The following is a 13936-nucleotide window of genomic DNA, read 5'->3' as shown; positions in this document are numbered from 1 at the left end:
AGGGTAATAGGGTTCTCTTGGGGTCTAAAGGGTCTAACAGTCTGTAGAGTCTTAGAGTTCGAAAGGGTCTTGAATTATGGATAGACTAGTGCATGCCAGTATGTGCAGCTTCGTTCCTTCGCTATCGTAAACGACGACTGGATTGGGGCATTGTTTCAATTAGATCGGACCAACCGTATCATAAATGGCCATAACTTGGGAAACACCTGGGAAACATATTCAGGTCCCCAGCGTCAATTGTGACGTCATGTAAAACGAAGAAGAAGAATTGTAACACCCCCTCTCTCTCTCTCGCCCCCCTCTCTCCCCCTAGTCTCGACCCTCCTCTCTCGCTCCTCTCTCTCGCCCCTCTCTCGCCCCCTCTCTCGCCCCCTCCTCTCTCGCCCCTCTCTCTCGCCCCCTCTCTCGCCCCCTCTCTCGCCTCTCTCTCCCCCTCCTCTCTCCCCTCCTCTCTCCCCCTCCTCTCTCGCCCCTCTCTCTCGCCCCTCTCTCTCGCTCCTCTCTCTCGCCCCTCTCTCTCGCCCCTCTCTCTCGCCCCCCTCTCTCGCTCCTCTCTCTCGCCCCTCTCTCTGTAAATGTATTCACAAATGTCTACCAAGCACAACAATTAATTCAAACCTTGGGAAAAAACAGCTTTCAAACCCTTGGGAACAGCTGTTTCCCTTGGGAAAATTCAAACCTTGAGATGAATGAATAATTTGAACAATTAATTCAAACCTTGGGAAAAAACAGCTTGTCATTGGTCGACAGATAAATGGCCGTAACTTGGGAACCGCTCGTCCGATTAATATCAAACCTCGAAAAGACACATCCGCGGGTCCCCAGCAATATTCCTGGCAAGTTTCAATCATATCGGACCGTCACTCGTGAAAAAAAAATAAAAATAATAATAAATAAATAAACATTAATTGTGACGTCATTCGTGACGTCATTGCACCGTGTCTTGTCATTGGTCGACAGATAAATGGCCGTAACTTGGGAACTGCTCGTCCGATTAATATCAAACCTCGAAAAGACACATCCACGGGGCCCCGGCAATATTCCTGGCAAGTTTCAACCAGATCGGACCGGCGGTCGTCGAGAAACAGACAAACAGACGGACAGACAGACAGACACACACACGGATTGCTGGAATTATAGACAGTGTGTGTGTGCATATATATATATATATATATATATATATATATATATATATATATATATATATATATATATATATATATATATATATATATATATATATATATATATATATATATATATACAGTGAAGTACCTGTGGGGCGGAGCCAGCTATACCGACCCTTCTCGGTCCATAATGTCCAATGTAGTTGCTTATCCACATCTTTAATATTTTTTTCTTGGGTCTTTATCTCACGATAAACGCATATCCCATGATCCGTGCCATCGTGGTATTTATTGGTGGACATATTGCCCTCATGATGTAGCCACCCACAAGCTAGGAAACACCTTAATAGATCCACGCCATTGCAGACAGGGCCATGACACGAGTCTCGGAAAATGTCTTGTTTTAGGGAGGGAGGTGGGGGGAGGTGGGGGGAGGGTGCTCCAGAGACACATCCAAACCCCCCCCCCCTCCTCCCCTCCATTTACACCACCATACTGTGTTGAGATTCTGTGCGTCTGACTTGGAGGGTGAATCTCTCCAGCAGCGTATTTTGGGACAATAATGTGGATAATTGTAGGATGTAATATTATACTTCTGAGCTAATTATACTCAATTATACATGTACAAACTATATCATCCACAATGAGAAACGGAAGCGGAACAGTGAACATCTGATCACATAATGGGAGACCGTTTGTGGGGCCCCAAGTCCCCAATGTGTGTCTGAATCCATGCCCAGTGAAAGTGAATCATCATGGCACAGGCTCGTCGGTGGGATAGTCTTGTGAAATTAAATAAGATTGACAGGTGATCTGGGACGTTGGAATGGGGAAGGGCGTTGGGGGTGGGGGGGGGGAACAGGTGATCTGGGATGTCTGAATCGGAGGCTTGATCATCATTTGGATGGTTTACCAAAATTATTGTTTATTTGGATTTCACAAGTATCATGCTATGAACGACATTTTTAGCACACCTGGAATGTAGTTCCGGGGAGCTTATGGGATGGTGCATCATCTGTCCGTCTGTCCGTCCGTCCATAAACACTTGCAAATTCTTCTCCGAAACTACACACACGATTTCGATGAAACTTGACCACAACCTTCATCACCCGAACAAAAGTTTTTTCACAACATAAAAAAATTGGGGACTATTGGGGGGGGATTGCCCCCTACTAAAAGAGGTATTTGCGGATTCTGTCTGATGTTAACTTCATCCTCAGTATCATAATTGTACCACGTGAGCAACCAGGGGTATTGCCAATATTTTTGTTTTTTGTCTGTCTGTCTGTCTGTCTGTCTGTCTGTCTGTCTGTCTGTCTGTCTGTCTGTCCGTGAGCAGGATATCTCAAAAAGTTATGGATGGACTTGATGGAGAGTTTGGGTGTGTGACAAGTAAGAATTGATTGAAATTTATTGAAAATCCGGATCCAGATACTAGAATTTTTAAAGTGATTCTTCCCCATTGAAAGATGGGGCCAAAACCGATATATAGCATGATATCTCTCATTAAGTTGAAGACAGATTTGGACAACACGTGCTGGATGAGTTGGGTCGCTGACAAGGCCAAGTAGATTCGAAATTGTTGAAAAAAAAGTTGCAAAATTTTCTGTTTTTTTTTCTTTTTTTTTTCTCTAACAATTTTTCTTTTTTTGGTTGGAAATCACTTATAACATGTAGAAATGCAAACAAAAAAAAAATCAAATATTTTTTCAAAATGGCTGCCATCGCGGCCATATTGGATTTTGAACCAAGTCCAAAATCTAATGGCATGATCCTTGGACCATACCTAATCCCCCCACCAAGTTTCGTCGAAATCCGTCGAGGAGTTTTTCCGTAATACTGTTTACAAACAAACAAAATCAGAGATTGCAAACCCTCACCAGGACTTGTTTTGTGTGGCGTTTGTGGACTGGTGTGTTACTTAATTAATAAGAGACATAATTAGAACTGACCTTTATAACTGCTGGCAGTAATGACCGGGTACCAAGACGTTGCGCTTTGATGCAACCCCACTTTGGTCGGCCACCTGACCCTGACCCTGACCCATGACGTTTTATTTTTTTTTACTATTCAATTGAATTCATTATTGAATTAAAATAAATGAAATTCAAATCAAACGGAACACCAAATAGGAGCAATAAGTAACCCAAACAAGCAAAAAGCAAAGATGACGTCATCAGGTGGAACCTGGATAGGATTTTCATTTCAGCTGCTACTCCTCTACCCTCAAACCCATCCAGGTACAGCCAAGTGAGCCTTATTCAATTAAAAAAAAAAACCCCATATCAAAAAACGTAATAATTCTGGCTGCCAGACCAAGTGGCTGATCAAGTTGAAATTTAAAACATATATTCCCCATCACTACTACATCACAATTGTAAAGTTTCATGTCAATTGATTAAGTGGTTCCAGAGAAAACATTGTTTAATATTTTCTTAAATCCAATATGACTGCCAACCCAAATGACTTAGAAATTATTCCTGAACAGCCTTGTACACACATTCCTTGAGGAACATTTAGGTGAAATTTCCCCTCGATATGTCCAGCTATTCTGGAGAAGAAGATTTTTATGTTTTAGGGTAAATCCAATATGGCTGCCAAACCATGTGACCTATGATGTCATATCTGTGAACTTTTTGTTCCTCATGGATAGGCGGTCATAAGTTTAAAGTTTCGCCTTGATCTGTTCAGCCACTTCAGGGAAGGAAATTTTGAAGGTTTTTTTCTTTAACAATATGGCTGCCAAATCATGTGACCAATGACAACATCAAAAAAAATTTCTGTGAACTATTTTATCCCGAGATGACCCTCAAAAATTTTTACTGATCAGACGTGGCATTCTACATGTGCAATTATGACGTCATAATGAAGGCACCTATGACATCCCAAAAAAAATCATACTCATTCCCCATGAGGAGGACTTGCCACGTGCCAAGTTTCAATTTTTTCCTTCATGCAGTTTCAGTGATAGAGGTCCAATTTTTTTTTCTGTTTTTCCAATATGGCTGCCACCCCATGTGACCTATGATGTCATAATTATCATTACAACATTCTGCATGAGTGGTCGCACCCATGGTGAAAATGTCGTCTCAATCCGCCAAGCGGTTGCAGAGAAAAACACGAAAGTTATGTTTGGACAAACAAACAAACAAACAAAGAAACAGACAAACATAGACAGATAAACAAACAAACAAACAAATGGACCCAAATGCAATACCCTCTCCTTCGGCGAGGTTAAAAAAAGGAAAAATAACAAAAAACATCCATGACACAGGAAGTAGCAGAAGTCAGGGGAAAGGCTTACCAAATTCGGTAGTTTTACACTCCTTCTCTTGATCCATTATTTCCTCCTGTTAATTAATTAATAGAACCTAAAACCCTGTTAGCTTTACCTGTAGCTACCTGTCACTGTGCTGTCTGCTTCCTGTTGGACCAGTATCGACTCGCACTCCGAGATCATTCTCTTGTGTCACACGCTCTGAGATTGCCCCGTGCATTATATCATCCTCATTTTCATTATTCTTACCTATCCCCAGCACCTTACCTTTATTCCGGTTAAATTGCACCTGTCATCTGTCAATCTTCTGCTTAATCTAGGAAATTGTCTCAACTTTCCTGAATCTCTGTCTCTCTGTCTGACTGTCTGTCTCTTTCTCTCTCTGCGTGTGTGTGTCTCTCTCTTTCTCTCTCTGTCTCTGTCTCTGTCTCTGTCTCTCTCTCTCTCTCTCTCTCTCTCTCTCTCTCTCTCTCTCTCTCTCTCTCTCTCTGTCTCTCTCTCTCTCTCTCTCTCTCTCTCTCTGTCTCTGTCTGTGTCTCTCTCTCTGTCTCTGTCTCTGTCTCTGTCTCTGTCTCTGTCTCTGTCTCTGTCTCTCTCTCTCTCTCTCTCTCTCTCTCTGTCTCTCTCTCTCTCTCTCTGTCTCTCTCTCTCTCTCTCTGTCTCTCTCTCTCTCTCTGTCTCTCTCTCTGTCTCTGTCTCTGTCTCTGTCTCTGTCTCTGTCTCTGTCTCTGTCTCTGTCTCTGTCTCTGTCTCTGTCTCTGTCTCTCTCTTTCTCTCTGTCTCTGTCTCTCTCTTTCTCTCTCTCTCTCTCTCTCTCTCTCTCTCTCTCTCTGCTGGTACGTTGTGGGTACTGTCATGGCCGCTCCTTGCTTCGTGTCGTGAGTTCCCCTCCGCTGCTGTGCTGTTTGGTGTTTCCACTTTCCCCATTTTTCGTTTTCCGTGTTTTGTTTTCCTTCTTGTCTGGAGAAGAGAGAGACACAGTGAGACAGAGAGAGACACAGTGAGACAGAGAGAGACACAGTGAGACAGAGACAGAGACAGAGACAGAGAGAGAGAGAGAGAGAGAGAGAGAGAGAGAGAGAGAGAGAGAGAGAGAGAGAGAGAGAGAGAGAGAGAGAGAGAGAGAGAGAGAGAGAGAGAGAGAGAGAGAGAGAAAGAGAGAGAGAGAGAGAGAGAGAGAGAGAGAGAGAGAGAGAGAGAGAGAGAGAGAGAGAGAGAGAGAGAGAGAGAGAGAGAGAGAGAGAGAGAGAGAGAGAGAGAGAGAGAGAGAGAGAGAGAGAGACCGAGACCACGGTCTTGTCGAGAAAATCGTAGGCCGAAGGCCTGTCATGTCATGGCGAATCGTGGGAGAGTCAGTTTTTGGTTGGAGAGCAGAGTGTGGCAGCGGCAGAGTGTGGCAGAGTGGAGTCGGGTGGCGAAGGCATCGAGTTGGGTTCTGCAGTCGGCTGAGGAGAGTTGTGGGAAGAGGCCAAAGAGCTCGGGTCCGAGGCTTGAAGGACGGCGGTCGGCGACGAGGTCGCGGTGGGAGATCGCTCATCGCGGGACCCAAGCCAGCCAGCCATTCTCCCTCCCCCAGGGCATCAACAATTTCCCCTTTTCCCCCGTGCTGAGATAGTGCAACAAAGGGGGCCCCGTTCCCACCCCACTCCAAACGTCGTGCCAAGGAACACGGAGTCGGGGCACAGCCACGCGGCCACATCTGCGGCTCGTCCGCCAACGCGTCACGAGGACGCGGGTAGGACCCACCCGGTCTCGCGGACCTGGCCGCTCCTTCAGGTCACGCGCGCATATTGGCCTACAGGCACGCCTGCCCCCTTGTCTATGAGGGTGGCTTCTTTCCTTTGCTTTTGAGTAAACGTGTGTTGGCGCCATCTGTAAAGTAGAACTGTATAAGTGTTGCCGTGTGTGTGCGCGTAGTCGGTAGTAACTCTGCGTCGTCGTTGCTTTTATTACTTGGACTGCTATATGTGCATTTTGACTGTTTGGCTGTATATGTGTGCTCTCCGTGTGTCTCGTAATAAATGTGCATTGTGTGAACTGTTTTCCCATTTCGCTTCGTCTTTTCTTTATTGACCCTCCATCCTGCTTCACGTAAAGGGTTTGTAGTGGGCTTAATACCCCCGATAATTAATCGGAACTGTCGAGGCCGACGATAACACCGCTCGGTTATCACTGTAGCACGGAAAGGACCACTTAAGCGGTTCGTGTCCGGAGTCGGCCTGCGGCGAGGTACGATCACCCGGTCGACCATCTGCGCAGGTACTTAGGTAGATCGAATTTGACGAGCAACCCTATCCTGCGCGGGTGGGCAATTGGCATGGTCGTGGTGGGGTTAAACCCCCACCCGTGACTAGCTCCCGGCGTTGTTCCGTGAGGGTCACGACAGAATTGTCCGTTCTGGTGGGCGAGGCGGCCCTTTGTTGTTGAATTTCTTTTTGCTGTCAAAACTTTTTGGATTTGTTTTTATGGAGTGTGCTTTTTAACCTCCGCCATCTTTGAAGATGGATGGAGGTTGCTGTTTTCACCCCTTTCTGTTTGTTTGTTTGTTTGTGAACAGTTACGGAAAAACTCCTCAACGGATTTCGACGAAACTTGGTGGGGGGGGGGGTGAGGTATGGTCCAAGGATCATGCCATTAAATTTTGGACTTGGTCCCCCCCCCCAATTTTTATTTTTTGCATTTCTACATGTTTTAAGTGATTTCCAACCCCCCCAAAAAAAAATTACCCCCCCAAAAAAAAATTGTTAGAGATAATGTTTTTTTTTTTGCATTTCTACATGTTTTAAGTGATTTCCAACCCCCCCCCAAAAAAAATTGTTACCCCCACCCCAAAATTTTTTTTTTTTTCTGTTTTCCTACATGTTTTAAGTGATTTCCACCCCCCAAAAAAAATTGAGAAAAAAATTAATTTTTTTGCATTTTTACATGTTTTAAGTGATTTCCAACCCCCCCAAAAAAAATTTGTTTCCCCAAAAAAGAAATTTTTTTTGCATTTCTACATGTTTTAAGTGATTTCAACCCCCCCCAAAAAAAATTGTTAGAGGGAAAAAAATTTTTGCAACTTTTTTTTTCAACATTTCGATTTTTTTTTTTTTTTTTGCATTTTTACATGTTTTAAGTGATTTCCAACCCCCCCCCCCCCCAAAAAAAAAAATGTTGGAGAAAAGAACTATAACTCTGTGAGCACTGTTGACATCATATTTATTGAATAAGATATAAGGTTCACTTGAGTGACCCAGCAGTATTGGCGGGAGAGGTTTTGCACTCTCCCGAGTGCTCCCCCTCTAGTTCTGTTGTGTTTTGATACTTTTATAATAAAAGTATACAAAACTCTCTCTTCTCTCTCTCTCTCTCTCTCTCTCTCTCTCTCTCTCTCTCTCTCTCTCTCTCTCTCTCTCTCTCTCTCTCTCTCTCTCTCTCTCTCTCTTGCACACACACATCCACTTTACCTCTAAACTTTGTGTCATCTGCATATTTGGAAAGCTTACTCTTCACCACATTATCCAAATCGTTGATTAACATATTGAATAGTAATGGTCTGAGTACTGATCCCTGAGGTACCACGCTACTTACATCCTCCCAGCAAGACATCCTCCCACCCACAGCCACTCTTTACTTCCTATCACTAAGCCAGTTTCTAATCCAATTAGCTATTTATCTTCTCTGCCAACTTCTTCAATACTCTTGGATGCATATTACCTGGCCACTGAACTTTATCTTGTCCTTGCTCTCTGAGTTACTTCTTAACTTCCTCCACTCCTACCTGGAACTCTTCTAAAAGCTCTTCATCCCACCCACTGTCCTCCTAGATCAGTGATCTTCATTTAGTTTTAGAAGGGGGGGAGCACTTTTGCCGATAAGACATCAGTGTGAGAGATGCCACACTGCTTGCAGGACTCCAGAATGGATGTTGTCTGGCCCAAATCCACATACTCTTCTTCATTGTGGTTAACTGGGCTGCAAGAGTAATTGTTTGTCCACTGCAACCATATCCTGATGTAGTTATGTTACTTTTATGCTTTGCATTGGAACACTCATTTGAACCCATTCAGTCAATTTGAAAGTATTTATGGCAGATTATGATTAGGGTGTTTTCACATTGTGTATTATCAGCCACACGTCACGGCCCACACTTTCAGCCACCAGGGGACGCCAATGACTTGTGGGCCGTGCAATGAAGAACAGGGGTTTAGATAAATTATTTGAGCTATTGGCAATTCTCCTAACTGTTTTCCATAAATGTTTCACGCAAAGTAACTGTTTAATAAGCCTGCCGTCTCACTTTCATAATAACCACTCTCCCTGTGCTATTCCTCAGTGAGCCCACACTTGTCTTGATCTGTTCTTTACCCCTTATGTATTTAAAGAATGCCTTGCTATTTATTATACGTTTATTATTCTTTGCCATCTCCTTCTCATATCCTCTTTTGGTTTGCTGCATTATTTTCGAAACGAGCCTCTGTTTACCCCTATTGATATGAGTCCAAATCCAATGTGGTTATTTTGTACCTGATAATTGCCTCCTGTGCATCCTTATTAGCACTCCTTACCTCCCTGCTCAACCACCCGGGTCTCTTTCTTCCTCTGGCTTTACACCTCATGGATATACTGGATGTACTCCGTACACTGCATATATGCTCCTTGAAGGCTGCCCATTTTTCTCTAGCTTATTGCCTCCTATTTGCTTGTCACATTCTAGAGCACTAACTCTCTACTCATTTCCTCAAAGTTTGCCTTCCTGAAATCAAATAACCTCAGTCTACAATTGCAAACTCTAAGCCTTAACAGAATACTTGCACACACTATGTTATTGTCACTTGTCCCTAAATGTTCTCCTTCCTCCACCTCCTCTACCATCTTGGAATTGTTACGTCCAAGAGATATAGCACTGCACTCCTCCTCGTGAGCTTATCTACCAACTGGTTTAAAATACAATCCTGAACTAAATGCGTTATGTCCTCATCTGCTCTGCCTATTTCCTGTTCATGGACCCAATCTATCCAAAGCAAATTAAAATCCCCAATAATCAATACTTTTCCCTTAATACATGCCTTGCTCCAGCTTCACCTATGCCTGCAATTCGCTCTTGCTTCACCTATGCTGACACTCACTCCAGATTCACCTATGCCTGAACTCGCTCCAGATTCTCCTCTGCCTGCACTCGTTCCAGTCTCACCACATCATAGCCATATAGCTCAGGGAGTTCGCAATTAGGAAAGTCCTTAAGTCTTATACATGAGCATGTTGCCCCATTTTTAGTTAATAGTAAGCTTAGCTGACAAATCACTCCACCAAAAAGTACATTGTCATATATATTTTAAAAAGTCTTGTAAAAAGTATTGTCGTGGAGATTAATGGCCGTTGACATATTACATATGAAGGCGTGTTTGAGAAAATGAAGGAAAATGACAAGGGATTCAGGATTTGCAAACGAGAGTGAAAGAGTGAAAATAAATTGGGGCACGGAGGATGTGGCGAAAAAGTGTGATTTTTGTGAAGATTTGTGGAGGTAAGGTTTTGCATTAGCATTTTTCCTCCACCCTTCCATAATTGTTTGCACCGAAGTATATTTGACTACTTGTATTGGTTTTCTCCTCGTGCTCACAAGATGGAAACTCCTTGGGGAGTGGAGTGAAAATGAGAGTAGATATGCCAGATAAGCACCTGGAACACCCTGTTAACCGGTAAAGTCATAAAGGTAGGAGGTGGAAGATCTTTTTAATGGTGTTGATTGGGCTGTGCTGTGATTCCCAATAACCTGTCAAATTGAATCTCAGGTTGGGTTAGCCTGTTCATGTTCCCAGGCTCAGGATGTAGAGAATCCAGTTTCAAATCACATATTATATATACCATGTGTCCATTATCGACTAACGTCCTTGGAGTTCACATTAAAATACACTGACGTTTATGAACGTCCTACAGATGGTTTTTGTAAAGCTCCTCGATTTATTTACAATCTCTTCGTCAATTTCCATTTTCACCTTTTGTGTCCTTATAGCCTGGAATTAAATTGCATTAAATCAGACCTTTGCCACCTTTATTTATACATCGTAACCCACAACCTCCAAGTGAAAAAACAACTTATACAAATTTCAGAAAATTAATTAAAAATACAAAACTAGAATATCTTGCTTGGATAAGTCTATACCTTGTAATGGTAATTGTAAATTAGCTCAGGTGCAACCAATCACCTTCAAAATCACACACCAAGTTAATTGGCCTCCACCTGTGTTAAATTGGAGTGGTTCTCATTATTTCAGAATAAAATCAGCTGGTACTATAGTGTTACGAATTTGGAATTCGATAGTACTCAACATACAGGTTCCTTTAGCTCAGTTATGTCGATAAGTGCTTGTTCCCTACATAGCTCACCTTCCATTGTTTAATGGGCAGAAATCGATTAAATGCGCTGTGATTTAATTTCATAGTTAGGGAGCGATCACAACACAAAGGAAGCCGACCCTCCCCCTCTTCTGGGAAGAGGAAGAAGAGCCCTCCAGTCCCGTGATTCATGACGTAAGCAACTCCCTCCCACCCGTGGTTGTGCGGGCATGGGGGATGAGTCACGCCGGGAGTGGGGGAGGGGCGGAGGAGGATAAGGAAGAGATCCTCTGCTTTGTTCGGGGGGGTTCAGTAAGCTTCGGCTTCTGCTTGGCTCGGGTTAGGGAAGAGGCTTTTTGAAGGCTTTTTGCTTCGGCTTGGCTCGGGTTAAGGTGGAGGCTTTTGGAGAGCTTTTTGCTTTGGCTTGGCTTTTCAGCAGGCCTTTGGGTTCTGCTTGGCTCGGTTCGCTTTTTGGGCTCTGGCTTGTTTCGTCGAAGAGAGTCGGCTGCTTTCTTCATCGGGAGAGAGTTGAGCTGATTGCTCGGCTCGAGCTGCTGGTGGTTGCTTCTTGTTCTCGGTTCGTGTTGTGAGAGGCTTTGTTCATCGGAAGAGAGTTGAGCTGGTTGCTCGGCTCGGAGCTCTTTGTTCTCCACTTGGTTTCCGGCTTGGTGTGACTCCTTGGCCTCATCTTGCAGGTGGTTCTTCGAGGAAGTGATGCATCGATGGGAAGGATCGGCGCCTCGTCTCACCAGCACTTGTTCGGAAGCGCGAGAGGGTTCGCTGGAGCACGGGAAGGATCGCGGCTCATGGCGATTGGATCCAGCTCGCTCTCGCTGGAGCCCGGGTCCGAACAGCTTGAAGACCACACGAGGTGGAGAGGTTCGAGATAGGTTCTGGGTTTCAGCCCATCTGTCCTCCGAGTTGAAGTCCTTATTAAAGGCATCAGCCACCATTTCTTGGGTGTGTGTGTGTGTGTGTGCGTACGAGTGTCCGTGGGCCCGTCTAACAAGTAGGAAACTGTTAAGTGCTTGTGTTGTATTTGCTTTACATTTAATAATAGAACTCGGCTGTAGGTTTTTGCTCGTGTCTTTTTCCCCATCCCCCCATTCATTGCATGCCTGTGTATGGAAATAAATGACCCCATTGTTAAATGTCACCTGTTCGTTGCGTCCCTTCCTCACATTGACTGCCATGGAGCATTTGGAATTTTAGCTAGCTGTTTTTTAGCCAATAAAACATACATCTGGTCCGACGGGGCTTGGCGATATATAACCGCTCGGCAATCGCAAACGGAACGAGCTGCTTAAGCGGCTCGTTTTCGTGCAGGCTCCGTTGAGGTGTAGATCCCCGGCATTTCTGTCTGCGCGAATAATTAGGTACATCGATAATTCGGCGATCAACCCTGTAGCGCGTCGACAGAAAATTTGGCTGATCTATGGTGTGGTTAACAACACCCGTAGCTGGGTTTCGGCATTGATCCGGAAGATGCGACTGGATTGCGCGTTCGGTGGACGGATTGGGTTGAAAAGGTCGTGCGCACGCTGAGCGGGCGGAATTCTTCAACAATGTTTCCTCTGCTGGGTAGTGCATTTCACAGCAAAGACTCAACTATGAGAACCAAGGAGCTTTCAAAAGACCTCCACGATAAAGCTGTGGAAAGGCACAGATCAGTGGATGGGTATAAAATATTTCAAAGGCCTCGAATATCCCTTGGAGCACAGTCAAGATGATCATTAAGAAATGGAAGGCATATGGTACCACCAAGACCCAACCTTGATCAGGCCGTCACTCCAAACTGTATGACCAAGTAAGGAGGAGAATGATCAGAGAGGCCACCGATAGGGCAATGACAACTTTGAAAGAACTACATGCCTTTATGGCAAAGACTGGTCACTGTGTGCATGTAACAACAATATCCCAAGCACTCCACAAACCTGGCCTGTACAGTAGGGTGGCAAGAAGGAAGCCACTACTCAAAAAAGCCTACCTTGAGTCCCGTTTGAGGGATACAAAAACCACTCCGGAGATTGTGAAGCCATGTGGCAAAAAGTTTTGTGGACTGACGAAACCAAGATGGAACTTTTTGGCCTAAATGCAAAATGTTACGATTGGCGCAAACCCAACACAGCACAACACCCAAAGTACACCATCCCTACTGTGCAGCATGGTGGTGGCAGCATCATGGTATGGGGATGTTTCTCATCAGCAGGGACTGGGGCACTTCTGAGCATAGAAGGGAAAATGGATGGAGCAAAATGCAGAAAAATCCTGGAAGAAAACCTGCTGCCCTCTGCAAGAAGGTGAAATTGGGATGGAAGTTCATCTTTCAGCATGACAACAACTTGAAGCACACAGCCAAAGCTACACTGGAGTGGTTAAGGAACAAACAGTTAAATGTCTTTGTGTGGCCTAGTCAGAGCCCCGGCGTAAATCCAATCGAAAACCTGCGGCTTGACTTGAAGATTGCTGTCCATCAACACTCCCCATGCAACTTGACTGAGCTTGAACAGTTTTGTAAGAAGAATGGGCAAATATTTCGAAATCAAGGTGTGTGAAGTTGGTGGAGACCTATCCCAACAGACTCACAACTGTAATTGCTGTCAAAGGTTCTTCCACCAAGTATTAACTCAGGAGGGTGGACACTTATACAACCAAGATATTCTGGTTTTGTATTTTTAATAAATTTTTTGAAATTTGTAGAATTTGTTTTTCACTTGCAAGTTGTGGGTTACGATGTGTAAATAAAGGTGGGGGGGGGGGTGAAGTCTAATTTAATGCAATTTAATTCCAGGTGATAAGTCAACAAATGGTGAAAATTTTGAAAAGGGGGGTGTACACTTTCTATCGGCACTATACTTCATGAAAACAAGACATTGGCTTTAAAAACACATCCAACTTATTCACATTCTGATGATACGATCGTGTAATAAAGGGCGAGGCTACATGAAACATTTAATGACACATCACAATGTGTTTGGGTTCCCGTTTCATGGAGTTAAACAGAAAGAAAGTTGCATGTTCAAATTCAACACCTGCCAATTATGATGAGCTCTTTCTCTGTTGAATTTCAGTTAAGAAGAGGAGGAATCAAGAAAGAAGGAAAAGATTTATACCTGATCCTCAATTAGCATCATGATGATTAATTATTTCCCATTCCTTTGCCCGTTAAAGGTACAGCGTGACCTTTTGTCTAACGAAGGAATCTGACACG

This window comes from Eptatretus burgeri, chromosome 13 (assembly GCF_056783735.1).
Source record: "Eptatretus burgeri isolate ZD-2024b chromosome 13, Ebu_testis_v1, whole genome shotgun sequence".
Taxonomy (NCBI): domain Eukaryota; kingdom Metazoa; phylum Chordata; class Myxini; order Myxiniformes; family Myxinidae; genus Eptatretus; species Eptatretus burgeri.
The sequence above is the reverse complement of the archived record's forward strand: the minus strand, read 5'-3'. Positions refer to the sequence as shown.